At 54.3% G+C, this 15,511-nt stretch overlaps 1 pseudogene; it reads left to right on the top strand.

Annotated features, from left to right (window-relative positions):
• The window catches only part of LOC124025667, a 59,596-nt pseudogene that overhangs the window by 29,343 nt on the left and 14,742 nt on the right, over positions 1-15,511 (top strand).

The following is a 15,511-nucleotide window of genomic DNA, read 5'->3' as shown; positions in this document are numbered from 1 at the left end:
CCCACAATGCCTCTCTGGTTGTCAGGAGAGCTCCCTCTCATTCTACCCACAATGCCTCTCTGGTTGTCAGGAGAGATCCCTCATTCTACCCACAATGCCTCTCTGGTTGTCAGGAGAGATCCCTCTCATTCTACCCACAATGCCTCTCTGGTTGTCAGGAGAGCTCCCTCATTCTACCCACAATGCCTCTCTGGTTGTCAGGAGAGCTCCCTCTCATTCTACCCACAATGCCTCTCTGGTTGTCAGGAGAGATCCCTCTCATTCTACCCACAATGCCTCTCTGGTTGTCAGGAGAGATCCCTCATTCTACCCACAATGCCTCTCTGGTTGTCAGGAGAGATCCCTCTCATTCTACCCACAATGCCTCTCTGGTTGTCAGGAGAGCTCCCTCATTCTACCCACACTGTCTCTCTGGTTGTCAGGAGAGCTCCCTCTCATTCCCACGCTGCTCCTCAGCCAGGCAGGTACAGAGTGAACTGATTAGGCACCGCCAAACGTCTCATCGATAGCTAAAATGCCGTGCAAATGTAGATTCCAGCCTGCCTGGATGGGTTTACACCAGACCCAACCAGGGACGTAGTGGAAACGAACAAACGTTTTTTACTCAACTTTTTATTTAGATAATTATCCTTTACTCACTTATTGCATTTATCACCGTCGATCGACTCTCAAAAGTCTTCTAGGTCTGAGTTGTAATCGTTGACCAGAAGACTTCTTGACCTGAGTTGTATCGTTGATCAGAAGTCTTCTAGGTCTGAGTTGTAATCGTTGATCAGAAGTCTTCTAGGTCTGAGTTGTAATCGTTGATCAGAAGTCTTCTAGGTCTGAGTTGTAATCGTTGATCAGAATTCTTCACATAGCCTGGTTTGTCTCTAGGTTTCTTCCTAGGTTTTGGCCTTTCTAGGGAGTTTTTCCTAGCCACCGTGCTTCTACACCTGCATTGCTTGCTGTTTGGGGTTTTAGGCTGGGTTTCTGTACAGCACTTTGAGATATCAGCTGATGTACGAAGGGCTTCATGAATCAATTTGATTTGATTCTAGACCTGAGTTGTAATCGTTGATCAGAAGTCTTCTAGGTCTGAGTTGTAATCGTTGATCAACGCTCAGACCGCACACACAGACACATGTTGACTCTCTCTGTCTCTCTGTCTCTCCGTCTCTGTCTCTCTGTCTCTCTGTCTCTCTGTCTCTCTCCGTCTCTGTCTCTCTGTCTCTCTCTCTCTCTCTCTCTCTCTCTCTCTCTCTCTCTCTCTCTCTCTCTCTCTCCGTCTCTCTCTCTCTCTCTCCGTCTCTCTCTCTCTCTCTCCGTCTCTGTCTCTCTGTCTCTCTGTCTCTCTGTCTCTCTCTCCGTCTCTGTCTCTCTGTCTCTCTCTCTGTCTCTCTGTCTCTCTCTCTCTCTCTGTCTCTCTGTCTCTCTCTCTCTCTCTGTCTCTCTGTCTCTCTCTCCGTCTCTGTCTCTCTGTCTCTCTGTCTCTCTGTCTCTCCGTCTCTGTCTCTCTCTCTCTCTGTCTGTCTCTGTCTCTCTCTCTCTCTCTCTCCGTCTCTGTCTCTCTCCGTCTCTGTCTCTCTGTCTCTCTCTCTGCTAGGTGTGGGATACCTGCACCACCTATAAATGCCAGAAGACTCTGGAGGGTCATGATGGAATCGTGCTGGCACTGTGTATACAGGGGTAAGGACACACACACACACACACACACACACACACACACACACACACACACACACACACACACACACACACACACACACACACACACACACACACACACACACACACACACACACACACACACACACACACACACACACACACACACACACACACACACACAGGGGTAAGGACACACACACACACACACACAGATGTGTTAATAGTAGTAGTAATAATAGCAGGACATATAATCATGTATTCAGGCTTCAATGCTGCTGTTGTGGAACTCTCTCACTCTTCTGTCTCTCCTTCTCCCCCCTCTCTCTTTCCCCTCTCTCTCGCTCTCGCTCTCGCTCTCCTTCTTTCCCCTCTCGCTCTCCTTCTTTCCCCTCTCGCTCTCCTTCTTTCCCCTCTCGCTCTCCTTCTTTCCCCTCTCGCTCTCCTTCTCCCCCCTCTCGCTCTCGCTCTCCCTCTCGCTCTCGCTCTCCTTCTTTCCCCTCTCGCTCTCGCTCTCGCTCTCGCTCTCCTTCTTTCCCCTCTCGCTCTCCTTCTTCCCCCTCTCCCTCTTCCCCCCTCTCGCTCTCCTTCTTCTCCCTCTCGCTCTCCTTCTTTCCCCCTCTCGCTCTCCTTCTTTCCCCTCTCGCTCTCCTTCTTTCCCCTCTCGCTCTCCTTCCCCCCCCTCTCGCTCTCCCCCCCCTCTCGCTCTCCTCCCCCCCCCTCTCGCTCTCCTTCCCCCCTCTCCTCTCCTTCTCCCCCCTCTCGCTCTCCTTCTCCCCCTCAACTCGCTCTCCTTCTCCCCCTCTCGCTCTCCTTCTCCCCCCTCACCGCTCTCCTTCTCCCCCTCTCGCTCTCCTTCTCCCCCTCTCGCTCTCCTTCTCCCCCTCTCGCTCTCCTTCTCCCCCTCTCGCTCTCCTTCTCCCCCTCTCGCTCTCCTTCTCCCCCTCTCGCTCTCCTTCTCCCCCCTCTCGCTCTCCTTCTCCCCCTCTCGCTCTCCTTCTTTCCCCTCTCGCTCTCCTTCTCCCCCTCTCGCTCTCCTTCTCCCCCTTCTCGCTCTCCTTCTTCCCACTCTCGCTCTCCTTCTTCCCCCTCTCGCTCTCCTTCTTCCCCCTCTCGCTCTCCTTCTTCCCCTCTCGCTCTCCTTCTTCCCCCTCTCTCACTCTTCTGTCTCTCCTTCTTCCCCCTCTCGCTCTCTTTCTTCCCCCTCTCGCTCTCTTTCTTCCCCCTGTCGCCCTCTTCCCCCCTCTCGCCCTCTTTCCCCCTCTCGCTCTCCTTCTTTCCCCTCTCGCTCTCCTTCTCCCCCTCTCGCTCTCCTTCTCCCCCCTCTCGCTCTCGCTCTCCTTCTCCCCCTCTCGCTCTCGCTCTCCTTCTCCCCCTTCTCGCTCTCCTTCTTTCCCCCCTTCTCGCTCTCCTTCTTTCCCCTCTCGCTCTCCTTCTTTCCCCTCTCGCTCTCCCTTCTCCCCCTCGCTCTCCTTCTCCTTCTTCCCCTTTTCGCTCTCCTTCTTCCCCCTCTCTCACTCTTCTGTCTCTCCTCTTTCCCCTCTCGCTCTCTTTCCCCCCTCTCGCTCTCTTTCCCCCTCTCGCTCTCTTTCCCCCCCTCTCGCTCTCTTTCTTCCCCTCTCGCTCTCTTTCTTCCCCCTCTCGCTCTCTTTCTTCCCCCTCTCGCTCTCTTTCTTCCCCCTCTCGCTCTCTTTCTTCCCCCTCTCGCTCTCTTTCTTCCCCCTCTCGCTCTCTTTCCCCCCCTCTCTCACTCTTCTGTCTCTCCTCTCTCCTCTTCCCCTCTCGCTCTCCTTCTCCTCTCCTCTCCCTCCCTGTAGGAACAGACTGTATAGTGGCTCAGCTGACTGCACCATCATAGTGAGTCTGTTCTGACTGTTGTCTCTTATAAATGATCCTGTTTAACAACACACCTACAGTCTGACTGTTGTCTCTTACAAAACACACCTACAGTCTGACTGTTGTCTCTTATAAACCACAACAACACACCTACAGTCTGACTGTTGTCTCTTATAAAACACACCTACAGTCTGACTTGTCTCTTATAAAACACACCTACAGTCTGACTGTTGTCTCTTATAAAACACACCTACAGTCTGACTGTTGTCTCTTATAAAACACACCTACAGTCTGACTGTTGTCTCTTATAAAACACACCTACAGTCTGACTGTTGTCTCTTATAAAACACACCTACAGTCTGACTGTTGTCTCTTATAAAACACACCTACAGTCTGACTGTTGTCTCTTATAAACCACACCTACAGTCTGACTGTTGTCTCTTATACAACACACCTACAGTCTGACTGTTGTCTCTTATACAACACACCTACAGTCTGACTGTTGTCTCTTATAAAACACACCTACAGTCTGACTGTTGTCTCTTATAAACCACAACAACACACCTACAGTCTGACTGTTGTCTCTTATAAAACACACCTACAGTCTGACTGTTGTCTCTTATAAAACACACCTACAGTCTGACTGTTGTCTCTTATAAAACACACCTAGTCTGACTGTTGTCTCTTATAAAACACACCTACAGTCTGACTGTTGTCTCTTATAAAACACACCTACAGTCTGACTGTTGTCTCTTATAAAACACACCTACAGTCTGACTGTTGTCTCTTATAAAACACACCTACAGTCTGACTGTTGTCTCTTATAAACCACAACAACACACCTACAGTCTGACTGTTGTCTCTTATACAACACACCTACAGTCTGACTGTTGTCTCTTACAAAACACACCTACAGTCTGACTGTTGTCTCTTATAAAACACACCTACAGTCTGACTGTTGTCTCTTATAAAACACACCTACAGTCTGACTGTTGTCTCTTATAAAACACACCTACAGTCTGACTGTTGTCTCTTATAAAACACACCTACAGTCTGACTGTTGTCTCTTATAAAACACACCTACAGTCTGACTGTTGTCTCTTATAAAACACACCTACAGTCTGACTGTTGTCTCTTATAAAACACACCTACAGTCTGACTGTTGTCTCTTATAAACTACACCAACAGTCTGACTGTTGTGTCTTATAAACCACACCTACAGTCTGACTGTTCTCTCTTATAAACCACAACAACACACCTACAGTCTGACTGTTAATTAGGTACACCCATTTTGTACCAAGTCGGACCCACCTTTGCCTCCAGAACAGCCTGACTTCTTCGGGGTATAAAACATTCCCCACACCATTACACCACTGCCATCAGCCTGTACCGGTGACACCAGGCAGGATCTGAGCAATGGACTCCCCAACGCCAAATTCTGTCTCTGCCTCCTTGAACCTCTCTCCTCAACGAGCAGTCTCCACCCACAGGACAGCTGACTGGGTGTTAGTCGTTCTCTCCTCAACGAGCAGTCTCCACCCACAGCCGCTGACTGGGTGTTAGTCGTTCCCTCCTCAACGAGCAGTCTCCACCCACAGGACAGCTGACTGGGTGTTAGTCGTTCTCTCCTCAACGAGCAGTCTCCACCCACAGGACAGGTGACTGGGTGTTAGTCGTTCTCTCCTCAACGAGCAGTCTCCACCCACAGCAGCTGACTGGGTGTTAGTCGTTCTCTCCTCAACGAGCAGTCTCCACCCACAGCTGCTGACTGGGTGTTAGTCGTTCCCTCCTCAACGAGCAGTCTCCACCCACAGGACAGGTGACTGGGTGTTAGTCGTTCTCTCCTCAACGAGCAGTCTCCACCCACAGGACAGCTGACTGGGTGTTAGTCGTTCTCTCCTCAACGAGCAGTCTCCACCCACAGGACAGCTGACTGGGTGTTAGTCGTTCTCTCCTCAACGAGCAGTCTCCACCCACAGGACAGCTGACTGGGTGTTAGTCGTTCTCTCCTCAACGAACAGTCTCCACCCACAGCCGCTGACTGGGTGTTAGTCGTTCTCTCCTCAACGAGCAGTCTCCACCCACAGGACAGCTGACTGGACGTTAGTCGTTCTCTGTAAACCCTCAGACATTCAGACGTGTGAAAGTCCCAGGAAGTCCAGACGTTTCTGAGATACTGGAGCGCCCGGCACCGACGATCGTACCACGCTCAAGGTCGCTCGTTTTTTCCCCCCGTTCTAACGTCCGATGGACCAGTAACTGAATGCCTCGATGCCTGTCTGCCTGCTTTATATAACAAGCTACGACCACGTGACCCACTGTCTGTGGTAGCGATCCATTATGGTGAATGGGACGGTGTACCTAATAAACTGTCCTGTGTGTGTCTGGAGGAGCGATCCATTCTGGTGAATGGGACGGTGTACCTAATAAACTGTCCTGTGTGTGTCTGGAGGAGCGATCCATTCTGGTGAATGGAACAGTGTACCTAATAAACTGTCCTGTGTGTGTGTAAAACTATAACTCACCTTTTTTACATGTTTTATTTATTTTAACCTTTTATTTGAACTAAAGTCGAGTTAAGAACAAATTCTAATTTACAATGACTGCCTCCTGCGGGGTCTGGGAAAATAGAAATAGTTATTTAAAACTATAACACACACATGTAGGACACAACACACATCACAACGAGACAACACAACATGAAAGAGACCTAGACGACAACACGGCAACACAGCAACACCTGACGACACGACAACAACACCTGACGACACGACAACACCTGACGACACAACAGCAACACCTGACGACACAACAGCAACACCTGACGACACGACAACAACACCTGACGACACAGCAGCAACACCTGACGACACGACAGCAACACCTGACGACATGGCAGCAACACCTGACGACACGGCAGCAACACCTGACGACACGACACGACAGCAACACCTGACGACACGACAGCAACACCTGACGACACAGCAGCAACACCTGACGACACAGCAGCAACACCTGACGACACGGCAGCAACACCTGACGACACGGCAGCAACACCTGACGACACGACACAGCAGCAACACCTGACGACACGACACAGCAGCAACACCTGACGACACGACACAGCAGCAACACCTGACGACACGACAGCAACACCTGACGACACGACACAGCAGCGACACCTGACGACACAGCAGCGACACCTGACGACACAGCAGCGACACCTGACGACACAGCAGCGACACCTGACGACACAGCAGCGACACCTGACGACACAGCAGCGACACCTGACGACACGACAGCAACACCTGACGACACAGCAGCAACACCTGACGACACGACAGCAACACCTGACGACACGACACAGCAGCGACACCTGACGACACAGCAGCGACACCTGACGACACGACACAGCAGCGACACCTGACGACACAGCAGCAACACCTGACGACACGACAGCAACACCTGACGACACGACACAGCAGCGACACCTGACGACACAGCAGCGACACCTGACGACACAGCAGCGACACCTGACGACACGACACAGCAGCGACACCTGACGACACGACACAGCAGCGACACCTGACGACACGACAGCAACACCTGACGACACAGCAGCAACACCTGACGACACGACACAGCAGCAACACCTGACGACACAGCAGCAACACCTGACGACACGACACAGCAGCAACACCTGGCGACACAGCAGCAACACCTGGCGACACAGCAGCAACACCTGGCGACACAGCAGCAACACCTGACGACACGACACAGCAGCAACACCTGACGACACGTCACAGCAGCAACACCTGACGACACGACACAGCAGCAACACCTGACGACACGTCACAGCAGCAACACCTGACGACACGACAGCAACACCTGACGACACGACACAGCAGCAACACCTGACGACACGACACAGCAGCAACACCTGACGACACGACAGCAACACCTGACGACACGACACAGCAGCAACACCTGACGACACGACACAGCAGCAACACCTGACGACACAGCAGCAACACCTGACGACACGACACAGCAGCAACACCTGACGACACGGCAGCAACACCTGACGACACGACAGCAACACCTGACGACACAGCAGCAACACCTGACGACACGACACAGCAGCGACACCTGACGACACAGCAGCAACAGCTGGCGACACAGCAGCAACACCTGACGACACAGCAGCGACACCTGACGACACGACACAGCAGCGACACCTGACGACACAGCAGCGACACCTGACGACACAGCAGCGACACCTGACGACACAGCAGCGACACCTGACGACACAGCAGCGACACCTGACGACACAGCAGCGACACCTGACGACACAGCAGCGACACCTGACGACACGACAGCAACACCTGACGACACAGCAGCAACACCTGACGACACGACAGCAACACCTGACGACACGACACAGCAGCGACACCTGACGACACGACACAGCAGCGACACCTGACGACACAGCAGCGACACCTGACGACACGACACAGCAGCGACACCTGACGACACAGCAGCGACACCTGACGACACAGCAGCAACACCTGACGACACGACAGCAACACCTGACGACACGACACAGCAGCGACACCTGACGACACAGCAGCGACACCTGACGACACAGCAGCGACACCTGACGACACGACACAGCAGCGACACCTGACGACACGACACAGCAGCGACACCTGACGACACGACAGCAACACCTGACGACACAGCAGCAACACCTGACGACACGACACAGCAGCAACACCTGACGACACAGCAGCAACACCTGACGACACGACACAGCAGCAACACCTGGCGACACAGCAGCAACACCTGACGACACGACACAGCAGCAACACCTGACGACACGACACAGCAGCAACACCTGACGACACGTCACAGCAGCAACACCTGACGACACGACAGCAACACCTGACGACACGACACAGCAGCAACACCTGACGACACGACAGCAACACCTGACGACACGACACAGCAGCAACACCTGACGACACAGCAGCAACACCTGACGACACAGCAGCAACACCTGACGACACAGCAGCAACACCTGACGACACGACACAGCAGCAACACCTGACGACACAGCAGCAACACCTGACGACACGACACAGCAGCAACACCTGACGACACGACAGCAACACCTGACGACACGACAGCAACACCTGACGACACAGCAGCAACACCTGACGACACAGCAGCAACACCTGACGACACGACACAGCAGCAACACCTGACGACACAGCAGCAACACCTGACGACACAGCAGCAACACCTGACGACACGACACAGCAGCAACACCTGACGACACGACAGCAACACCTGATGACACAGCAGCAACACCTGATGACACAGCAGCAACACCTGACGACATGACACAGCAGCAACACCTGACGACACGGCAGCAACACCTGACGACACGGCAGCAACACCTGACGACACGACACAGCAGCGACACCTGACGACACAGCAGCGACACCTGACGACACGACACAGCAGCGACACCTGACGACACGACACAGCAGCGACACCTGACGACACAGCAGCGACACCTGACGACACAGCAGCGACACCTGACGACACAGCAGCGACACCTGACGACACAGCAGCGACACCTGACGACACGACACAGCAGCGACACCTGACGACACGACACAGCAGCGACACCTGACGACACAGCAGCGACACCTGACGACACAGCAGCGACACCTGACGACACAGCAGCGACACCTGACGACACAGCAGCGATACCTGACGACACAGCAGCGACACCTGACGACACAGCAGCGACACCTGACGACACAGCAGCGACACCTGACGACACAGCAGCGACACCTGACGACACGACACAGCAGCGACACCTGACGACACGACACAGCAGCGACACCTGACGACACGACACAGCAGCAACACCTGACGACACAGCAGCAACACCTGACGACACGACAGCAACACCTGACGACACGACACAGCAGCGACACCTGACGACACAGCAGCGACACCTGACGACACGACAGCGACACCTGACGACACGACAGCAACACCTGACGACACAGCAGCAACACCTGGCGACACAGCAGCAACACCTGGCGACACGACAGCAACACCTGACGACACGACAGCAACACCTGACGACACAGCAGCGACACCTGACGACACGACACAGCAGCGACACCTGACGACACGACACAGCAGCGACACCTGACGACACGACACAGCAGCGACACCTGACGACACGGCAGCGACACCTGACGACACGACAGCAACACCTAGACTGACTGTAGAACCATGATGTACTAGATCATCAGCCCGTGTCTGCTTTGTGTCCAACATGCCTCTTGTGCGGTCTCCCCCGTCTCTCTCTCTCCCCCGTCTCTCTCTCTCTCCCCCGTCTCTCTCTCTCTCCCCCGTCTCTCTCTCTCTCCCCCGTCTCTCTCTCTCTCCCCCGTCTCTCTCTCTCCCCCGTCTCTCTCTCTCTCTCCCCCGTCTCTCTCTCTCTCTCCCCCCGTCTCTCTCTCTCTCTCCCCGTCTCTCTCTCTCTCTCTCCCCGTCTCTCTCTCTCTCTCCCCGTCTCTCTCTCTCTCTCCCCGTCTCTCTCTCTCTCTCCCCGTCTCTCTCTCTCTCTCCCCCGTCTCTCTCTCTCTCTCTCCCCGTCTCTCTCTCTCTCTCCCCCGTCTCTCTCTCTCTCTCCCCCGTCTCTCTCTCTCTCTCCCCCGTCTCTCTCTCTCTCTCTCCCAGTCTCTCTCTCTCTCCCCGTCTCTCTCTCTCTCTCACCCGTCTCTCTCTCTCTCTGACCCCGTCTCTCTCTCTCTCCCCCGTCTCTCTCTCTCTCTCTCCTCCGTCTCTCTCTCTCTCTCCCCCCGTCTCTCTCTCTCCAACACCTGTCTCTCTCTCTCTCCCCGTCTCTCTCTCTCTCCCCACGTCTCTCTCTCCCTCCTACAGTCTCTCTCTCTCTCTCCCCGTCTCTCTCTCACCTGTCTCTCTCTTCTCTCCCCGTCTCTCACCTCTCTCTCCCCGTCTCTCTCTCTCTCTCCCCGTCTCTCTTCTCTCTCTCCCCCCGTCTCTCTCTCTCTCTCCCCCTCTCTCTCTCTCTCCCCCGTCTCTCTCTCTCTCCCGTCCCTCTCTCTCTCTCTCTCGTCTCTCTCTCTCTCTCTCTCTCTCTCTCTCTCCCTCTCTCTCTCTCCCCTCTCTCTCTCTCCCCTGTCTCTCTCTCTCTCCCCTGTCTGTCTCTCTCTCTCTCCCTCTCTCTCTCTCTCTCTCTCTCTCTCTCTCCTCTCTCTCTCTCTCTCTCTCTCTCTCTCTCTCTCTCTCTCTCTCTCTCTCTCTCTCTCTCTCTCCTCTCTCTCTCTCTCTCTCTCTCCTGTCTCTCTCTCTCTCTCTCTCTCTCTCTCTCTCTCTCTCTCTCTCTCTCTCTCTCCTGTCTCTCTCTCTCTCTCCTGTCTCTCTCTCTCTCTCCCTGTCTCTCTCTCTCTCTCTCCTGTCTCTCTCTCTCTCTCTCCCTGTCTCTCTCTCTCTCTCTCCCCTGTCTCTCTCTCTCTCTCCCTGTCTCTCTCTCTCTCTCCCCTGTCTCTCTCTCTCGGTCTCCCTGTCTCCTGTCTCTCTCTGTCTCCTGTCTCTCTCTCTCTCTCTCCCTGTCTCTCTCTCTCTCTCCCCTGTCTCTCTCTCTCTCTCCCCTGTCTCTCTCTCTCTCCCCTGTCTCTCTCTCTCTCCCCTGTCTCTCTCTATGTCTCCCCTGTCTCTCTCTATGTCTCCTGTCTCTTTCTCCCTTGTCTCCTGTCTCTCTCTCTCTGTCCCCTGTCTCTCTCTCTCTCCCCTGTCTCTCTCTCTCCCCTGTCTCTCTCTCTCTCCCCTGTCTCTCTCTCTCTCTCCCTGTCTCTCTCTCTCTCTCCCCTGTCTCTCTCTCTCTCCCCTGTCTCTCTCTCTCTCCCCCCTGTCTCTCCCTGTCTCCTGTCTCTCCCTGTCTCCTGTCTCTCTCTCCTGTCTCTCTCTGTCTCCTGTCTCTCTCTGTCTCCTGTCTCCTGTCTCTCTCTGTCTCCTGTCTCTCTCTCTCCCCTGTCTCTCTCTCTCTCTCCCCTGTCTCTCTCTCTCGGTCTCCCTGTCTCCTGTCTCTCTCTCTCTCTCTCTCCCCTGTCTCTCTCTCTCTCTCCCCTGTCTCTCTCTATGTCTCCCCTGTCTCTCTCTATGTCTCCCCTGTCTCTCCCTGTCTCCTGTCTCTCCCTGTCTCCTGTCTCTCTCTGTCTCCTGTCTCTCTCTGTCTCCTGTCTCTCTCTGTCTCCTGTCTCCTGTCTCTCTCTGTCTCCTGTCTCTCTCTCTCCCCTGTCTCTCTCTCTCTCTCCCCTGTCTCTCTCTCTCGGTCTCCCTGTCTCCTGTCTCTCTCTCTCTCTCTCTCCCCTGTCTCTCTCTCTCTCTCCCCTGTCTCTCTCTATGTCTCCCCTGTCTCTCTCTATGTCTCCCCTGTCTCTCTCTATGTCTCCTGTCTCTTTCTCCCTTGTCTCCTGTCTCTCTCTCTCTCTCCCCTGTCTCTCTCTCTCTCCCCTGTCTCTCTCTATGTCTCCCCTGTCTCTCTCTATGTCTCCCCTGTCTCTCTCTATGTCTCCCCTGTCTCTCTCTATGTCTCCTGTCTCTTTCTCTCTCTGTCTCCTGTCTCTTTCTCCCTTGTCTCCTGTCTCTCTCTGTCTCCTGTCTCTCTCTGTCTCCTGTCTCTCTCTGTCTCCTGTCTCTCTCTGTCTCCTGTCTCTCTCTGTCTCCTGTCTCTCTCTGTCTCCTGTCTCTCTCTGTCTCCTGTCTCTCTCTGTCTCCTGTCTCTCTCTGTCTCCTGTCTCTCTCTGTCTCCTGTCTCTCTCTGTCTCCTGTCTCTCTCTGTCTCCTGTCTCTCTCTGTCTCCTGTCTCTCTCTGTCTCCTGTCTCTCTCTCTCTCCCCTGTCTCTCTCTCTCTCCTCTCTCTCTCTCTCCCCTGTCTCTCTCTCTCTCCTGTCTCTCTCTCTCTCCCCTGTCTCTCTCTCTCTCCCTGTCTCTCTCGGTCTCCCTGTCTCCTCTCTCTCTCTGTCTCCTGTCTCTCTCTCTCTCTCTCTCCCCTCCCCTGTCTCTCTCTCTCTCTCTCCCTTTCTCTCTCTCTCTCTCTCCCCTTCTCCTGTCTCTCTCTCTCTCTCCCCCTGTCTCTCTCTCTCTCTCCCCTGTCTCTCTCTCTCTCTCCCCTGTCTCTCTCTCTCTCCCTGTCTCTCTCTCTGTCTCCTGTCTCTCTCTCTCTCTCCCCTGTCTCTCTCTGTCTCCCTGTCTCTCTCTCTGTCTCCTGTCTCTCTCTCTCTCTCTCCCCTGTCTCCTCTCTCTCTCTCCCCTGTCTCTCTCTCTCTCTCCCCTGTGTCTCTCTCTCTCTCTCCCTGTCTCTCTCTCTCTCTCCCTGTCCCCTCTCTCTCTCTCCCCTGTCTCTCTGTCTCTCTCTCTGTCTCCCCTCTCTCTCTCTCTCTCCCCCGTCTCTCTCTCTCTCTCTCCCCGTCTCTCTCTCTCTCTCTCCTCCCCGTCTCTCTCTCTCTCCCCTGTCTCTCTCTCTCTCTCCCCTGTCTCTCTCTCTCTCCCTGTCTCTCTCTCTCTCCCCTGTCTCTCTCTCTCTCTCCCCTGTCTCTCTCTCTCTCTCCCTGTCTCTCTCTCTCCCCCTCTCTCTCTCTCTCTCTCTCCTGTCTCTCTCTCTCTCTCCCCCGTCTCTCTCTCTCTCTCTCTCCCTGTCTCTCTCTCTCTCTCCCCTCTCTCTCTCTCTCTCCCCTGTCTCTCTCTCTCTCTCTCTCTCTCTCTCTCTCTCTCTCCCCTGTCTCTCTCTCTCTCCCTGTCTCTCTCTCTCTCTCTCCCCTGTCTCTCTCTCTCTCTCCCCTGTCTCTCTCTCTCTCTCTCCCCTGTCTCTCTCTCTCTGGTCTCCTGTCTCTCTCTCTCTCTCTCTGTCTCTCTCTCTCTCTCTGTCTCTCTCTCTCTCTCTCTCCCCTGTCTCTCTCTCTCTCTCCTGTCTCTCTCTCTCTCTCTCCTGTCTGTCTGTCTCTCTCTCTCTCCTGTCTCTCTCTCTCTCTCTCCCTGTCTCTCTCTGTCTCTCCCTGTCTCTCTCTCTCTCTCTCCCCCCTGTCTCTCTCTCTCTCCCCTGTCTCTCTCTCTCTCTCTCCTGTCTCTCTCTCTGTCCCCTGTCTCTGTCTCTCTCTCTCTGTCTCCTGTCTCTCTCTCCCTCTGTCCCCTGTCTCTCTCTCTGTCCCCTGTCTCTCTCTCTCTCCCCTGTCCCCTCTCTCTCTCTCTCTCCCTGTCTCTCTCTCTCTCTCTCCTGTCTCTCTCTCTCTCTCCCTGTCTCTCTCTCTCTCCCTGTCTCTCCTCTCTCTCTCCCCTGTCTCTCTGTCTCTCTCTCTCCCTGTCTCTGTCTCTCTCTCTCTCCCCTGTCTCTCTCTCCCCCTGTCTCTCTCCTGTCTCTCCCTGTCTCTCTCTCTCTCTCCTGTCTCTCTCTGTCTCCTGTCTCTCTCTGTCTCCTGTCTCTCTCTGTCTCCTGTCTCTCTCTGTCTCCTGTCTCTCTCTGTCTCCTGTCTCTCTCTGTCTCCTGTCTCTCTCTGTCTCCTGTCTCTCTCTCTCTCCCCTGTCTCCCTCTCTCTCTCTCCCCTGTCTCTCTCTCTCTCTCCTGTCTCTCTCTCTCCCCTGTCTCTCTCGGTCTCCCTGTCTCCTGTCTCTCTCTGTCTCCTGTCTCTCTCTCTCTCTCTCCCCTTTCTCTCTCTATGTCTCCTGTCTCTTTCTCTCTCTCTCTCCCCTGTCTCTCTCTCTCTCCCCTGTCTCTCTCTCTCTCCCCTGTCTCCTGTCTCTCCCTGTCTCCTGTCTCTCTCTGTCTCCTGTCTCTCTCTGTCTCCTGTCTCTCTCTGTCTCCTGTCTCTCCCTGTCTCCTGTCTCTCCCTGTCTCCTGTCTCTGTCTCCTGTCTCTCTCTGTCTCCTGTCTCTCTCTGTCTCCTGTCTCTCTCTGTCTCCTGTCTCTCTCTGTCTCCTGTCTCTCTCTGTCTCCTGTCTCTCCCCTGTCTCTCTCTCTCTCTCTCCCCTGTCTCCCTCTCCCTCTCTCCCCTGTCTCTCTCTCTCTCTCTCTCTCCCTCTCTCCCCTGTCTCTCTCTCTCTCTCTCTCTCTCTCTCTCTCTCTCTCTCTCTCTCTGTCTCCTGTCTCTCTCTCTCCCCTGTCTCTCTCTCTCCCCTGTCTCTCTCTGTGTGTGATGTAGGTGTGGGACGTCCAAACCCTGCAGAAGGTGAACACAATCCGTGCCCATGACAACCCAGTGTGTACGCTGGTGTCCTCCCACAGCATGCTGTTTAGCGGATCCCTCAAGGCCATCAAGGTAGAGCCGGAGACCGTTTAAAAAAATAGAGGCCGTGAAGCTGCTTCCTTAACTTTCCTGGTGTCAGTAGAGATAGACGGTTCCTCTCTTTCCTGGTGTCAGACTACCACCATCACACCACTACCATCACACCACTACTATCACACCACCACCATCACACCACTACTATCACACCTCCACCATCACACCACCACCATCACACCACTACTATCACACCTCCACCATCACACCACCAACATCACACCACTACCATCACACCTCCACCATCACACCTCCACCATCACACCACCACCATCACACCATCACACCACTACCATCACACCATCACACCACCACCATCACACCACCACCACCACACCACTACCATCACACCATCACACAACCACCACCATCACACCACTACCATCACACCACTACCATCTCACACCACCACCAGCACACCATCACACCACTACCATCACACCATCACACCACCACCATCACACCATCACACCACCACCACCACACCACTACCATCACACCATCACACCACCACCATCACACCACTACCATCTCACACCACCACCAGCACACCATCACACCACTACCATCACACCATCACACCACCACCATCACACCACCACCACCACACCACTACCATCACACCATCACACAACCACTACCAT

Source organism: Oncorhynchus gorbuscha, unplaced genomic scaffold (genome assembly GCF_021184085.1).
Source record: "Oncorhynchus gorbuscha isolate QuinsamMale2020 ecotype Even-year unplaced genomic scaffold, OgorEven_v1.0 Un_scaffold_2334, whole genome shotgun sequence".
NCBI lineage: Eukaryota > Metazoa > Chordata > Actinopteri > Salmoniformes > Salmonidae > Oncorhynchus > Oncorhynchus gorbuscha.
This window is presented reverse-complemented; position numbering and strand designations above follow the sequence as displayed.